The sequence below is a fragment of the Mya arenaria genome, chromosome 14 (assembly GCF_026914265.1).
Source record: "Mya arenaria isolate MELC-2E11 chromosome 14, ASM2691426v1".
NCBI classification, from domain to species: domain Eukaryota; kingdom Metazoa; phylum Mollusca; class Bivalvia; order Myida; family Myidae; genus Mya; species Mya arenaria.
The window spans coordinates 47,648,278-47,661,632 of NC_069135.1; the positions used below are offsets into that span (position 1 = coordinate 47,648,278).

Below are 13,355 nucleotides of genomic sequence, written 5' to 3' on the forward strand. Positions count from 1 at the left end.
TATTATCACCATACATTACTCTTCTAACTTTTAGATTATTATCACCATACATTACTCTTCTAACTTTAAGATTATTATCACTATACATTACTCTTTTAACTTTAAGATTATTATCACTATACATTACTCTTTTAACTTTAAGATTATTATCACTATACATTACTCTTCTAACTTTTACATTATTATCATCATACATTACTCTTCTAACTTTAAGATTATTATCACTATACATTACTCTTCTTACTTTTAGATTATTATCACCATACATTATTCTTCTAACTTTAAGATTATTATCACTTTACTCTTCTAACTTTAAGATTATTATCACCATACATTACTCTACTAACTTTAAGATTATTATCACTTTACTCATATTACTAATAATTTGTTCAACAATATCCTGCAATATTGTCCAAATGCTGGCCAGACAATTCTGATCTATCTTAACCTATGTTGGCAGAAACTCCAACTAACTTAATCATACTATTGCATAAATTTCATTATAAATGTAACATGCATGTAACATGCTATCTTTATGGAATATCATTCAGGTGAAGAAGAATAAGTGTTATCTGCATTTAAAACTAGTACATCCAGTGTGCAAGTTTCCAACAGTTTCCCATTACAAACATGTCAATACTGACGGCTTTTACCAATCTCTAGTATAAAACATGGTTTTACCTTTCCTTAGAATCTGTATCTTGATCACTATCACTCCAGATTTGCTGATATATAGCCCTCCATTCTTAAAATTATTGCCTAGCAAGGCTTCTCTGCAGTTGTTTCTTGGCACACAATGCTATTAATTACATAACACTTTCAGACAAAACTATCTTCATTACATCAAAAGTTGTTGGAATTAAATTCAAGAAGGATATTTTTAAACATAGTGACGATTTAGGTGTCATAAAATCAATGGAATTTAATAACTGGTGTAGTGAAAACAGTCACTCTGCAAGGTCATTCTAAGCCCAGCTGTGCTCAAATGGGAAGTCAAAGCAGAGAGAGATTCTATTATAAGTAGTTATAAATAAAACTATATAGAACTACCGAGCTGGATATTGCATTTGAGAGAGGAGATCGGGGATGTCTATGACAATGTGAATACAGGTGAAGTTTGGGAAAACAGAAAAGAAGAGAAAAGAAGTGCACAAGTTCTGGAGTTTTTAAACAATACACATGGGAGTTTTCTGTCTGGTAAAATTCTATTTAGAACAAGAGAAGAATATTGATAATATCTGTTTGCTAAAAGTGAATAAATTGTGAGATTATTTTCTTCTAAAACAATGAAGGATGTGGAAAAGCGGGCAGTAGCAACACATGATTGTGTGTTTGAGCCATTGTGTACACAAAATGAATGTGTGGTGGTGAAACATTGTCAGAAATAGTGGTTATTTCTTGAGAATTAATCATTAGAGGGGGAAAGCCTGGATTAGTAGGATTTTCAAAGCGAATGAGGATTAACTAGTTTTCCAGATCGCAAGAGGTTTTTTACAAGTGGGATTTATCCAGAGCAACTCATGAGGTTTTCTTATTGGAATATTTACACCAGTGTTTTGTGTTAAGTAATTTTTCTTTTTTCAGCATAGCCACAATACCCTCACCATGAGGTAAGACTTAAACAATGATATGAAATTAATGACTTTGCCTAGAGATAGATTGGATTGTATCATCAAATCTCATTTCATCTCCCTTCACCCTTCTACACAGTCTTCACCATTAAGGCAAGTAGCAGAGAAATATAGTAGAAATCTGCTTCATATACCACACAGAACTTGAGAAATAATGACATTTATGCAAATTCTATGGCACTTCTTTAAGCATGACACCAACACCAGCACTATGATCGTCATTAGCAAAAGCAGCACTACAACCACTATTTCCACCCTATTCATTCTCAACAGTGGTACAAGCAGCGCCATCATTACCATGATATCTAAGCAGCGCAAGCAGCCCCACAACATTTATTATTTTCAGCAACAGCTCAGATTGCATTATGACCAATGACAAGAAATTGGTAATACAGCAACATAGCCGAAAGAATGAGTCCACAACAAATTCTCCAGAAAATGAAAAGCAAGTTGAAGCCATTAAATTTCTGTTTAAATCTATTCACAAGAACAAACAAAAACCATTGAAACAAAATATTCAATAAATGTGCAACTTGAGTTAACAACAAGGCACCGTCAGATTCAATACCACGAACTTACAAATATCAATCTGTAACATAAAAGTCAGTTCATTTGAAAATTTTAAATATTTACATAATATGGAATCTATTCACAAATGAAACAGTGCATATGGATTTTCCTTGAGTTTGATCAATGACAGGAATGGTACTGTTTCTACTTAATAGATAATGTTTTACATTTCAATGCCAGATTTAGGAGTTGAACAACCTTGTATACCATCTACAATTACTAGTTCATACATTTATTCTAAAGTCTGTCCAAATTCTAATATGACCAGTAAGTTTGCAGATAAATGAAAGTCAAACTTTTTTCAACAATTTTTCTCCTCAAACACAGAACCTGCCTTTATTAACAATTCTTTTCAGGCCAATGACTTTCATTAAACATTCTTGTTAGCATGGGAAGGAAAACTCATGAGGCTGGAAAATTGGGCAGCCTTTATGATTCTAATTGTAAGAGAATTATACCAGAAAAAATTGAAATAGGTTGATAGTGGCTGTCTGCTACCTTAACTAGATGAGTAAACTTCATTTTCTTCATTTAAAGGTAAACAGAAGTCATTTAAAAGTTCACTAAGATAATACCAGAATTCATTTAGAAGTTATTTAAGACAATACCAGAAGTCATTGTGAAGTTCACTAAGATAATACCACTAGTCATTTAGAAGTTCTTTAAGATATTACCAGTAAGTCATTTAGAAGTTCACTAAGATAATACCAGAAGAAGTAATAAAGAAGTTTACTACGATAATACCAGTAGGCATTTAGAAGTTCACTAAGATAATACAAGTAGCCATTTAGAAGTTCACTTAAGATAAAACCAGAAGTAATTTAGAAGTTCACTAAGATAATACCAGAAGTCATGTGTGTCTTCACTTTGGAGGTCACCAGTTGTCATGTGTGTTTTCACTTTGGAGGTCACCAGTTGTCATGCGTGTCTTCACTTTGGAGGTCACCAGTTGTCATGTACGTGTTCACTTTGGAGGTCACCAGTTGTCATGTGTGTTTTCACTTTGGAGGTCACCAGTTGTCATGTGTGTCTTCACTTTGGAGGTCACCAGTTGTCATGTGTGTCTTCACTTAGAGGTCACCAGTTGTCATGTGTGTCTTCATTTTTGGAGGTCACCAGTTGTCATGTGTGTCTTCACTTTGGAGGTCACCAGTTGTCATGTGTGTCTTCACTTTGGAGGTCACCAGTTGTCATGTGTGTCTTCACTTTGGAGGTCACCAGTTGTCATGTTGTCTTCACTTTGGAGGTCACCAGTTGTCATGTGTGTCTTCACTTTGGAGGTCACCAGTTGTCATGTGTGTCTTCACTTTGGAGGGCACCAGTTGTCATGTGTGTCTTCACTTTGAGGGGCACCAGTTGTCATGTGTGTCTTCACTTTGGAGGTCACCAGTTGTCATGTGTGTCTTCACTTTGGAGGTCACCAGTTGTCATGTGTGTCTTCACTTTGGAGGTCACCAGTTGTCATGTGTGTCTTCACTTTGGAGGTCACCAGTTGTCATGTGTGTCTTCATTTTAGAGGTCACCATTTGTCATGTGTGTCTTCACTTTGGAGGTCACCAGTTGTCAAGTGTGTCTTCACTTTGGAGGTCACCAGTTGCCATGTGTGTTTTCACTTTGGAGGTCATTTGGAGGTCACCAGTAGTCATTTGTCTCTTCACGTTTCAGACTTGCATGAGGAAAACATGATACATTTGTGTAAATTATTTCGAGGTTACCACTAAGATGGTTTATAATGATGTTAAACAAATAAGTGGATATTTTAGGCAAACTGAACTTGGGTTTGCTAGTAGAGTTTTTGTTTGTCACATACATTATCTTTTGTTTTAACATATGTCTGTCGCACCTTAGTTGATAAGACACTGACTATACAGCAAATATCTAGCGAGTATGTACAATATTGAATGAAAGCAACCACAGCTGCCAGATGTGACGCTAGCTTGGCAACAGTTGGGATTTCAATGTAACAATGGTGAACATGATATGTATTGAGACAGTCATGAAAAACGTGTCCAACCACTGATTGTAAGACTTCCCTATAACTGAAAAGTCATTGGTCATAGCCACAAAGGTTTAGCATCATCAAAGACCCTGCCACAAATTTGTCCTTTGAGGGTCAATACAGAACCTCCAGGTCTGGGGATATTTTAGGAGTTTCAGGTTGAGAGACAATGCAATAATGCTTTTCTTGATTTGACCTAGTGACCTATAGTGTTTAATAAAAAATGTGCCATAATCATACTAGCCCTAATTATCATATTCTGACTGAGTTTCTTGGATGAACACTGATGATTTTGTGAAAGGAATAAAAAACTTCAACACAAAATTTGTCTAAATATTTGACCAAGTGATCTCATTTTTACCAGATATGACAAATATTAACACTGGTCTGAAATATCATGCTGACATATATTCTGACCAAATTTCATGAAAATATGATAAAAAAAAACCTGATGTATTGATGACACAAAATATCACGCCTGCCCACTTTTCGACAAAGTTAACTAGGAAATTTTTGATGAAAAAAATTACTGTTATGGATATTGCTTATCATCCACAGTGTCTTGATTTTTTTTTTGAATCTAATGGATAAATGAACTAATTCCACTAATGTGTTCAGTTCTGTGCATGAAAACTTGCCATCACTGCTCTGGTAGCTATGACATTATCACGCTTTCATACCTAATTACTTTTTTATGATCTCATCTTAAGACACACCTATAATTATTTTCAAGATGTTTCTGAGAAACATTTTAAGGCTTAATATTTTTCTGATTTTTAATGTATGCGCAAACCATCAAAACTAATGTCACATGACAAATAATGGGTGTCACAATGATCCAATGACTGGTGACTCACCCATGACAAGCTGGGACTAGTCACATGAATGATTGAAGAACTGCACCATCAAAAATAGCAGAGCAGGACTTCACTTGTCCAATAGCTTATAGATTTACCAACAAACAATAAGTCAGGGGTCAAAGCCGCCATGTTTTGAACATCACCAATGACCTTGCCACCAATTTTGTTGCATGAGAGACAATGCAGGACTTCCATTAGTTTAAGATTAATCTGTGTTTTCATTATGTGAAAGAATAACTGTCAACTAATAAGTTTATCCTCTCAGGTTCACAAGAAAATGAATAAATAATTAAGGTACAAAGACATCAATAAAATAATTAACAGTCATTAGGAAATTAGTGGGAAAGCATAAACAGTGATCAGCAGACTTTGTACTGCAAGTGTGCTGTTTGTACATCAAACATTGGCAATGAACATCACTACATAATAAACCACCTTGCTTAACTGATGTCTATGTCTTGATTATGCAACTAATCCTCCTTACCTTGATTAGGGTAATATAAAACCAATGAAGTCAGTAGGGTTTCTATGATTAGGTGGCATTTTACCAGGTGCTAGAGTTATTAGTCTACTGTATGGTAAAACATATTTTTCATTCATATAGAAAAGAGTTGTTTTCTTAAGTTTATTAGAAATGTGTTCATAATTATGGAACACAAACAGTCTGTCTGATGTTTCTTGCAAAGTCTTTTGCAAAGTTACAAGATACATGAAAAAAATTCTTACAATTCCTTAATGTTTAAGTTTTTTTGCAATGTTACAAGATACATGAAAAAAATTCTTATAATTCCTTAGTGTTTGCCCTACATTTTCAGCCAATCAGGGGAGATCGAATTTGAAAATGTTTAGTTTCTTATTTGTGAAAACAACTCTTCATCAACATGATTAGTAAATTGCTATAACTGGGTATGCGCATGTAGCCATCCCTGTTTGCATATGCAAAGGCACAATTTCAGTGTCAACACTGAATTAAATGACGTCACAATAGTTTGGGCGGGGGGGGGGGGGGGCATGCAGTGATTGATTATAAGGTCTTTTTGACAGGTGCCAGAATAATTTTAGAGCTGATGCAATTTGCAAGGGGATAAAATCTACTCAGTTTTAAGAATTTATTAAGTAATTTCTTCATGAATAACTAGAGCTATCACTGAAGTTGATTAATACCCCCGAACGCCGCCTCTCATTATGTTATATCATTGTATGAAGTTTTATGAAATTCCATCTAGTAGTTTTCAAGTTACTGTACGGACAAAAGTTTGACAAAAAAACACACACAGAAAAAGGCAATAACTCTGTAATTGGCTGAAATAGAATTGCGGTTCCTGTGCACTGCACTTCCTCATATTATGATCTATCACTGTATGAAGTTTTATTAAATTCCATACAATAGTTTTCAAGTTATCCGGACAAGAAAAAGTAACAAAGGACAGTAACTCTGTAATAAGCTGAAATAGAATTGCGGTTCCTGTACACTACACTCCCTCTCATTATCATCTATCACTGTATGAAGTTTTATTAAATTCCATCCAATTGTTTTCAAGTTATGCTCCGGACAAGAAAATGTAACAAAGGGCAGTAACTCTGTAATTGGCTGTAATAGGATTGCAGTTCCTATACACTGCACTCCCTATCATTATGATCTATCACTGTATGAAGTTTTATTAAATTCCATCCAATAGTTTTCAAGTTATGCTCCGGACAAGAAAAAATAACAAAGGGCAGTAACTCTGTAATTAGCTGAAATAGAATTGCAGTTCCTACACACTGCACTCCTTCTCATTATGATCTTTCACTGTATGACGTTTTATTAAATTCCATCCAATAGTTTTCAAGTTATGCTCTGGACAAGAAAAAGTAACAAAGGGCAGTAACTCTGTAATTGGCTGAAACAGAATTGCGGTTCCTGTACAATGCACTTCCTCTCATTATGATCTATCACTGTATGAAGTTTTATTAAATTCCATCCAATAGTTTTTAAGATATGCTCTGGACAAGAAAACGTAACAAAAGGCAGTAACTCTGTAATTGGCTGAAATAGAATTGCAGTTCCTGTACACTGCACTCCCTCTCATTATGATCTATCACTGTATGAAGTTTTATTAAATTCCATCCAATAGTTTTCAAGTTATGCTCCGGACAAGAAAAAGTAACAAAGGGCAGTAAGTCTGTAATTGGCTGAAATAGAGTTATGGTTCTTGTGCACTGCACTTCCTCTTATTGTGTTTTACCATTGTATGAAGTTCCAATGAATTCCATCCAGTACTTTTCAAGTTATACTCCGGACAAACAAAAGTAACAAAGGGCAATAACTCAGTATTAAGCAAGAATAGAGTTATGGTTATTGTACACTGCACTTCCTCTTATTATGCTCCATCATTGTATGAAGGTTAATGCAATTCTATCAAGTAGTTTTATGCTCCGGACAAGGTAAATTGCAAGGGACCGACCGACAAACCGACGGACGGACCGACCGACTGACTGACCGACCACAGGGTGACTCCAATATACCCCCTTCAAACTTCGTTTGTCGGGGGTATAAAAAGGCTAATTACTGACATGCGTTAATTATGCAGACATGCTTTAATCCGTGCAGCGACAATCCTTATCAAAACAATCATCAGTTTTGACAATACACAGTTTCGCTGCGATGGCAAGGGTTGCAACGGTTGACTGACAGCCAGAAGGCGTGTCAGGACTATTACGGCATTTGAATCAGCCATTCAGGATCGACGACAGCATGAAGGCGTGTCGGTGAGGATCGACGGTGCAATTAACCAAACTCCTCCTATTCTTTATCAAAATGAGAATGTGTGAAAAACACCACTGTCGTAATTGCGACCTTCATCCCTATAATCACCTATGAATGCAAAGTAAACAATAAGTGGTAATTGATTTTGGTAACATAAATTATGTGTAGTTTTATTTTGTTTATTGATCCCCGAGTCCGTTTGTTAATTGTTCTTTTGTTTACCAAGGCCTAAAAAAAAAAATTGTTTGGTTAGGGTTACATCCTTTTCAAAAATAGGTAGGGTAGGTAGGCTTTTTTTTTTTTTTTATTTTTTTTTTTATTAGGCTTTATATAAGAATGTCATTTTCATCATTGGAGAATGGTGTTAAAGTTATCTTCTATATAAGCAATTAAGGTTTTAAACTACATATTGAAAAGCAAAGAATTTTTTTTTTTTTTTTTTTTTAGTTTTTCATTTTTTTTTTCAAAATGACTATAAAAACGTTAGGGTCGGCGCCTATTCCGTAGGTAGGGTCGGGTAACCCGAACCAAATGTATTTTTTTTTTAGGCCCAATAATTAAATTGTTATTCAGAACCGTATTAAGATATCTGTGTTAACAAGGGTTATATGCTATGTCGTCGTATGTAATTGTGTCGCGTTCCCGTCTTTAGTTTTGTGTTAAGTTATATTTTGTGTTGCTTATTATTAAATTTTGATTATTTTATCGTTCTTTTAATTTATTTTGAAAAAAGATAAATAAATCTGAAAATACCCATTACATTCCCTTTTAGTTATTATTTAGCCGACCCGGCTTGAAAATTATTAGCTCACTGTTGCAGCTTTAAATACACCCATGAGCAGTCGCTTTGCTCCGGGCTCTTTTGTGTTCCAGCATGCAGACAGCGTGTTTTACACATTTTGCTGTGACGACAATGGTGTCAGTATAAATAATACCCGCACTAAACGAAACATGAGTCGATCAATACGGTTTACGGTCAATACCATCAATATTGTATTGTCGGAATACTTGAGAAATACCAATAATAAAATTTAATGAAGAGTAACAATAAAACCTTTTCGCAAATATTTTTAATGTAAATCGGACCTAAGTTGGTAATTTTAAATCATAAGAACATAACTGTAAACGTGTTTAAAATGCAGGAAATTGCACCATTTGATTACGAAAAATAAAAAAAAATTGACGTCCCGACATGCCTTATGAATTTCCTGGCGGAAACCCTGCATATACAAGAAGTTACTTAATAAACTCTAACCTATGACAAAGAACTATTAAATCCTGATTTAAGTTTAGACTTAAGTGGATGTGATCATGACTTTGAAGCACAACATCTGTAAGCATTTGTGACATATTTTCATCAAAGAAATGAATACGCAGTTTATAAGCTGGAACCATCAAAACCAAACCCTACCTAAAAGAAGCTTAGTTTTGAAACACAAAAGCAACGTTGACCTCAAACTAGAAAATAGAAAATGTTTGGTATCAGTGCCAAACCATTAAAAGGTGACTGGTGCAGATGCTCAACATTCATCCAGTTCTACAAAGCTCCAATAAGTATATAAAAATTATCATCATGGTCAATGCCCCTGTAATATAAAGCAGAGAGTTATAGAACTTGATATGCCAATTTTACCCATGACCCCTAAGCAACATCTTCACCTTGAAATGTAAATATTTTAGCCAAACAAATTCACTATCACATCCTCAGTTCAAGAGTAACAGAATGATGCCAAAAAAATGATGTGTTACAAACAGATGTCTACTAGAAGAACAAACAGATGTTTACCAGAATGTGCACAATGTATTTCTAATGTATAATGCTCCAACTCCCCCAACTTAGGTATCCTTAGTCAGTGTGAATTGATAGTTTGGAGTCAAAAACATTCTCCTCGGTAACTCATAAAGGACCTGAATAAAAGTTCTATATCATCTATGAGATTATCCATCAGAGCCACAAGAGATCAAAGCTGCTTACCCCATGAAAACATCTATCAAAGACACAATGGTTCATAAACACCATTGACCTACCTGGACATACAAACATAGGGTTCTTTAACACTCCCTGAATTTTCCAAGGCCTTCTTACAGGATCCATTTGATGTGTTATTAATAGAAAAATAAAACAAAATTCATTCCCAGTGAAAGATATAAGTATGTATCATATGCCTCGGTCTGAATAGAAAAATCATACCCTAAGGGCACACACGTTACCGGCCACGCACAGTGCCCGAGGGTTAGAATATTCGATCCAGACCGAAAAACATATTTTTTCTTGCATATCTAAAACCTCAATTTGTGGAAAAATTGGCATCGAAAACACTTTTTTGTACATTTCACCAAAAAACATGTGCAATGTTGTTTAATGATGTCATTAAGCGTTGTAATTTAAGATCACTATTCACATGAAAATATTCCATAAATACTCATTTTAATTTTAATTGAAAGTCTTGCATACTCATATTTTTAATTGTGCTTTATTTAAATAAATACTATTCATAAACAATACAATAAAAGAAATAAGAAATAATGTGTTGTTGCGTGTGACTCATCTTACATGGGGTGCTTTTATGTTCTGCATTAATTGCTACTGTTGTGCAAAGTTTTTCTGTTGGCATTGCCAGTGTTGTGTTTAGCTTTTCTGTTGGCATTGCCAGTGTTGTGTTTAGTTTTTCTGTTGAAATTGCCAGTGTTGTGTTTAGTTTTTCTGTTGGCATTGCCAGTGTTGTGTTTAGTTTTTCTGTAGGCATTGCCAGTGTTGTGTTTAGTTTTTCTGTTGGCATTGCCAGTGTTGTGTTTAGCTTTTCTGTTGGCATTGCCAGTATTGTGTTTAGCTTTTCTGTTGGCATTGCCAGTGTAGTGTTTAGCTTTTCTGTTGGCATTGCCAGTGTAGTGTTTAGCTTTTCTGTTGGCATTGCCAGTGTAGTGTTTAGCTTTTCTGTTGGCATTGCCAGTGTTGTGTTTAGTTTTTCTGAAGGCATTGCCAGTGTTGTGTTTAGCTTTTCTGTTGGCATTGCCAGTGTAGTGTTTAGCTTTTCTGTTGGCATTGCCAGTGTTGTGTTTAGTTTTTTCTGTTGGCATTGCCAGTGTTGTGTTTAGTTTTTCTATTGTCATTGCCAGTGTTGTGTTTAGTTTTTCTGTAGGCATTGTCAGTGTTGTGTTTTATTTTTCTGTAGGCATTGCCAGTGTTGTGATAAGTTTTTCTGAAGGCATTGTCAGTGTTGTGTTTTGTTTTTCTGTTGGCATTGCCAGTGTTGTGTTTAGCTTTTCTGTTGGCATTGCCAGCGTTGTGTTTAGCTTTTTTGTAGGCATTGCCAGTGTTGTGTTTTGTTTTTCTGTTGGCATTGCCAGTGTTGTGGGGGGTTTTCTGTAGGCATTACCAGTGTTGTGTTTTGTTTTTCTGTTGGCATTGCCAGTGTTGTGTTTAGTTTTTCTGCATTGCCAATTTTGTGAAAAGTTTAATACCTTTAATATAACATTCTTATACATGATACAAGAAACTTGGCACATACATTCACCCTACTATAAACACAAATGAGCAAACAAATTCAATCATCCCAGCTTACACATATGTTGTGTCAGACCCCTTGTTTCCCGAGAAGATAACATACCAGCATAGCAAACCTGCTTGCAAAGCTCTTGTTTAAAACTACAGTGCACTGCAGCACACATTATTTACATTGTTAATGATTCTTTGTGCAGGAAGTGATGACCAAAACACCAGGAATAATTAACCAGGTAATCTGTTTGGCTCGCAACTCTGGCACATGGCAAACCCGCTGGTTTTATGAAAAAACTTGGCCCATATTGATGACTTTACGCCAAGCTGACTGTTGACTGTACAGTGAAAGCACTCAAACAGTATATGTGATTATTGAATGCAGAGATAAAACTGTGTGAGTGGTCAATCATTAATTAAGATGATATATGAAAGGATATAATTTTGCATGGAAATGAAAGCACATGTTGCCTTATCTAATTAATTAACTTTTAAAACTTAAAATGTGCAGCCACAGACAAAGATTCTCTGATTGTAAACCACTCTGTACATAGGTCAATTAAGCCATGCATTATTTGAAAAGACTAAGTCTGTGTATGCCCCTTACTTAAGTGTGAGCCCCACCAGGGACACATTTATATATAAAGGACTCTCAAAATAGTTACCATTTTTTTCATTCTTTACAAGGCCCGATAGTATCAGTCAAGTGGTATATACCTGTCTGCCTCTCACCCCTGAAGTTGTGGGTTTAATCCCCACCAGGGTGAGAATGGTCAAGTGGTATATGTATCTGTCTCTCACCCCTGAAGTTGTGGGTTTAATCCCCACAAGAGTGAGAGTGGTCTAGTGGTATATGTATCTGTCTCTCACCCCTGAAGTTGTGGGTTTAATCCCCACCAGGGTGAGAGTGGTCTAGTGGTATATGTATCTGTCTCTCACCCCGGAAGTTGTGGGTTTAATCCCCACAAGGGTGAGAGTGGTCTAGTGGTATATGTATCTGTCTCTCACCCCAGAAGTTGTGGGTTTAATCCCCACAAGGGTGAGAGTGGTCTAGTGGTATATGTATCTGTCTCTCACCCCTGAAGTTGTGGGTTTAATCCCCACCAGGGCGAGATTGGTCAAGTGGTATATGTATCTGTCTCTCACCCCTGAAGTTGTGGGTTTAATCCCCACTAGGGCGAGATTGGTCAAGTGGTATATGTATCTGTCTCTCACTCCTGAAGTTGTGGGTTTAATCCCCACCAGGGCGAGATTGGTCAAGTGGTATATGTATCTGTCCCTCACCCCTGAAGTTGTGGGTTTAATCCCCACAAGGGTGAGAGTGGTCTAGTGGTATATGTATCTGTCTCTCACCCCTGAAGTTGTGAGTTTAATCCCCACCAGGGCGAGATTGGTCAAGTGGTATATGTATCTGTCTCTCACCCCTAGTGTTGTGGGTTTAATCCTTACCAGGGTGAGAGTGGTCTAGTGGTATATGTTTCTGTCTCTCACCCCTGAAGTTGTGGGTTTATTCCCCACCAGGGTGAGATTGGTCTAGTGATATATGTGCCAGCCTCTCACTCGAGAGATCCTGGGTTCAATCCCCACTAGGGTCAGAGTGGTCTAGTGTTCTGTGTCCACCTCTCACCAAAGAGCTTGTGTGTTCAATACCCACCAGGGTGAGATTGATCTAGTGGTATAGGTGTCTGCCTTACATCAAAGAGTTTGTAGGTTCGATCCCCCCACCAGGGTGAGATTGATCTAGTGGTATAGGTGTCTGCCTTACACCTAAGAGCTTGTAGGTTCGATCCTCCCCACCAGGGTGAGATTGATCTAGTGGTATAGGTGTCTGCCTTACACCTAAGAGTTTGTAGGTTCGATCCTCCCCACCAGGGTGAGATTGATCTAGTGGTATAGGTGTCTGCCTTACACCTAAGAGCTTGTAGGTTCCATCCCCACCAGGGTGAGATTGATCTAGTGGTATAGGTGTCTGCCTTACACCAAAGAGCTTGTAGGTTCGATCATCCCTACCAGGGTGAGATTGATCTAGTGGTATAGGTGTCTGCCTTAC

At 36.5% G+C, this 13,355-nt stretch overlaps 2 protein-coding genes across 2 annotated transcripts in view; one reads left to right on the top strand and one right to left on the bottom strand.

Moving 5' to 3' along the window:
- LOC128217250 (mRNA-decapping enzyme 1B-like) overlaps nt 1-13,355 on the bottom strand; it is a 124,100-nt gene that overhangs the window by 88,074 nt on the left and 22,671 nt on the right. The window lies entirely within an intron of this gene.
- LOC128217248 (muscle calcium channel subunit alpha-1-like) overlaps nt 819-13,355 on the top strand; it is a 167,879-nt gene continuing 155,342 nt past the window's right edge. The window contains exon 1 of the mRNA XM_052924262.1: nt 819-1,610. The gene's annotated coding sequence lies outside the window, so the exon portion shown is untranslated. The remainder of the gene's footprint in view (nt 1,611-13,355) is intronic.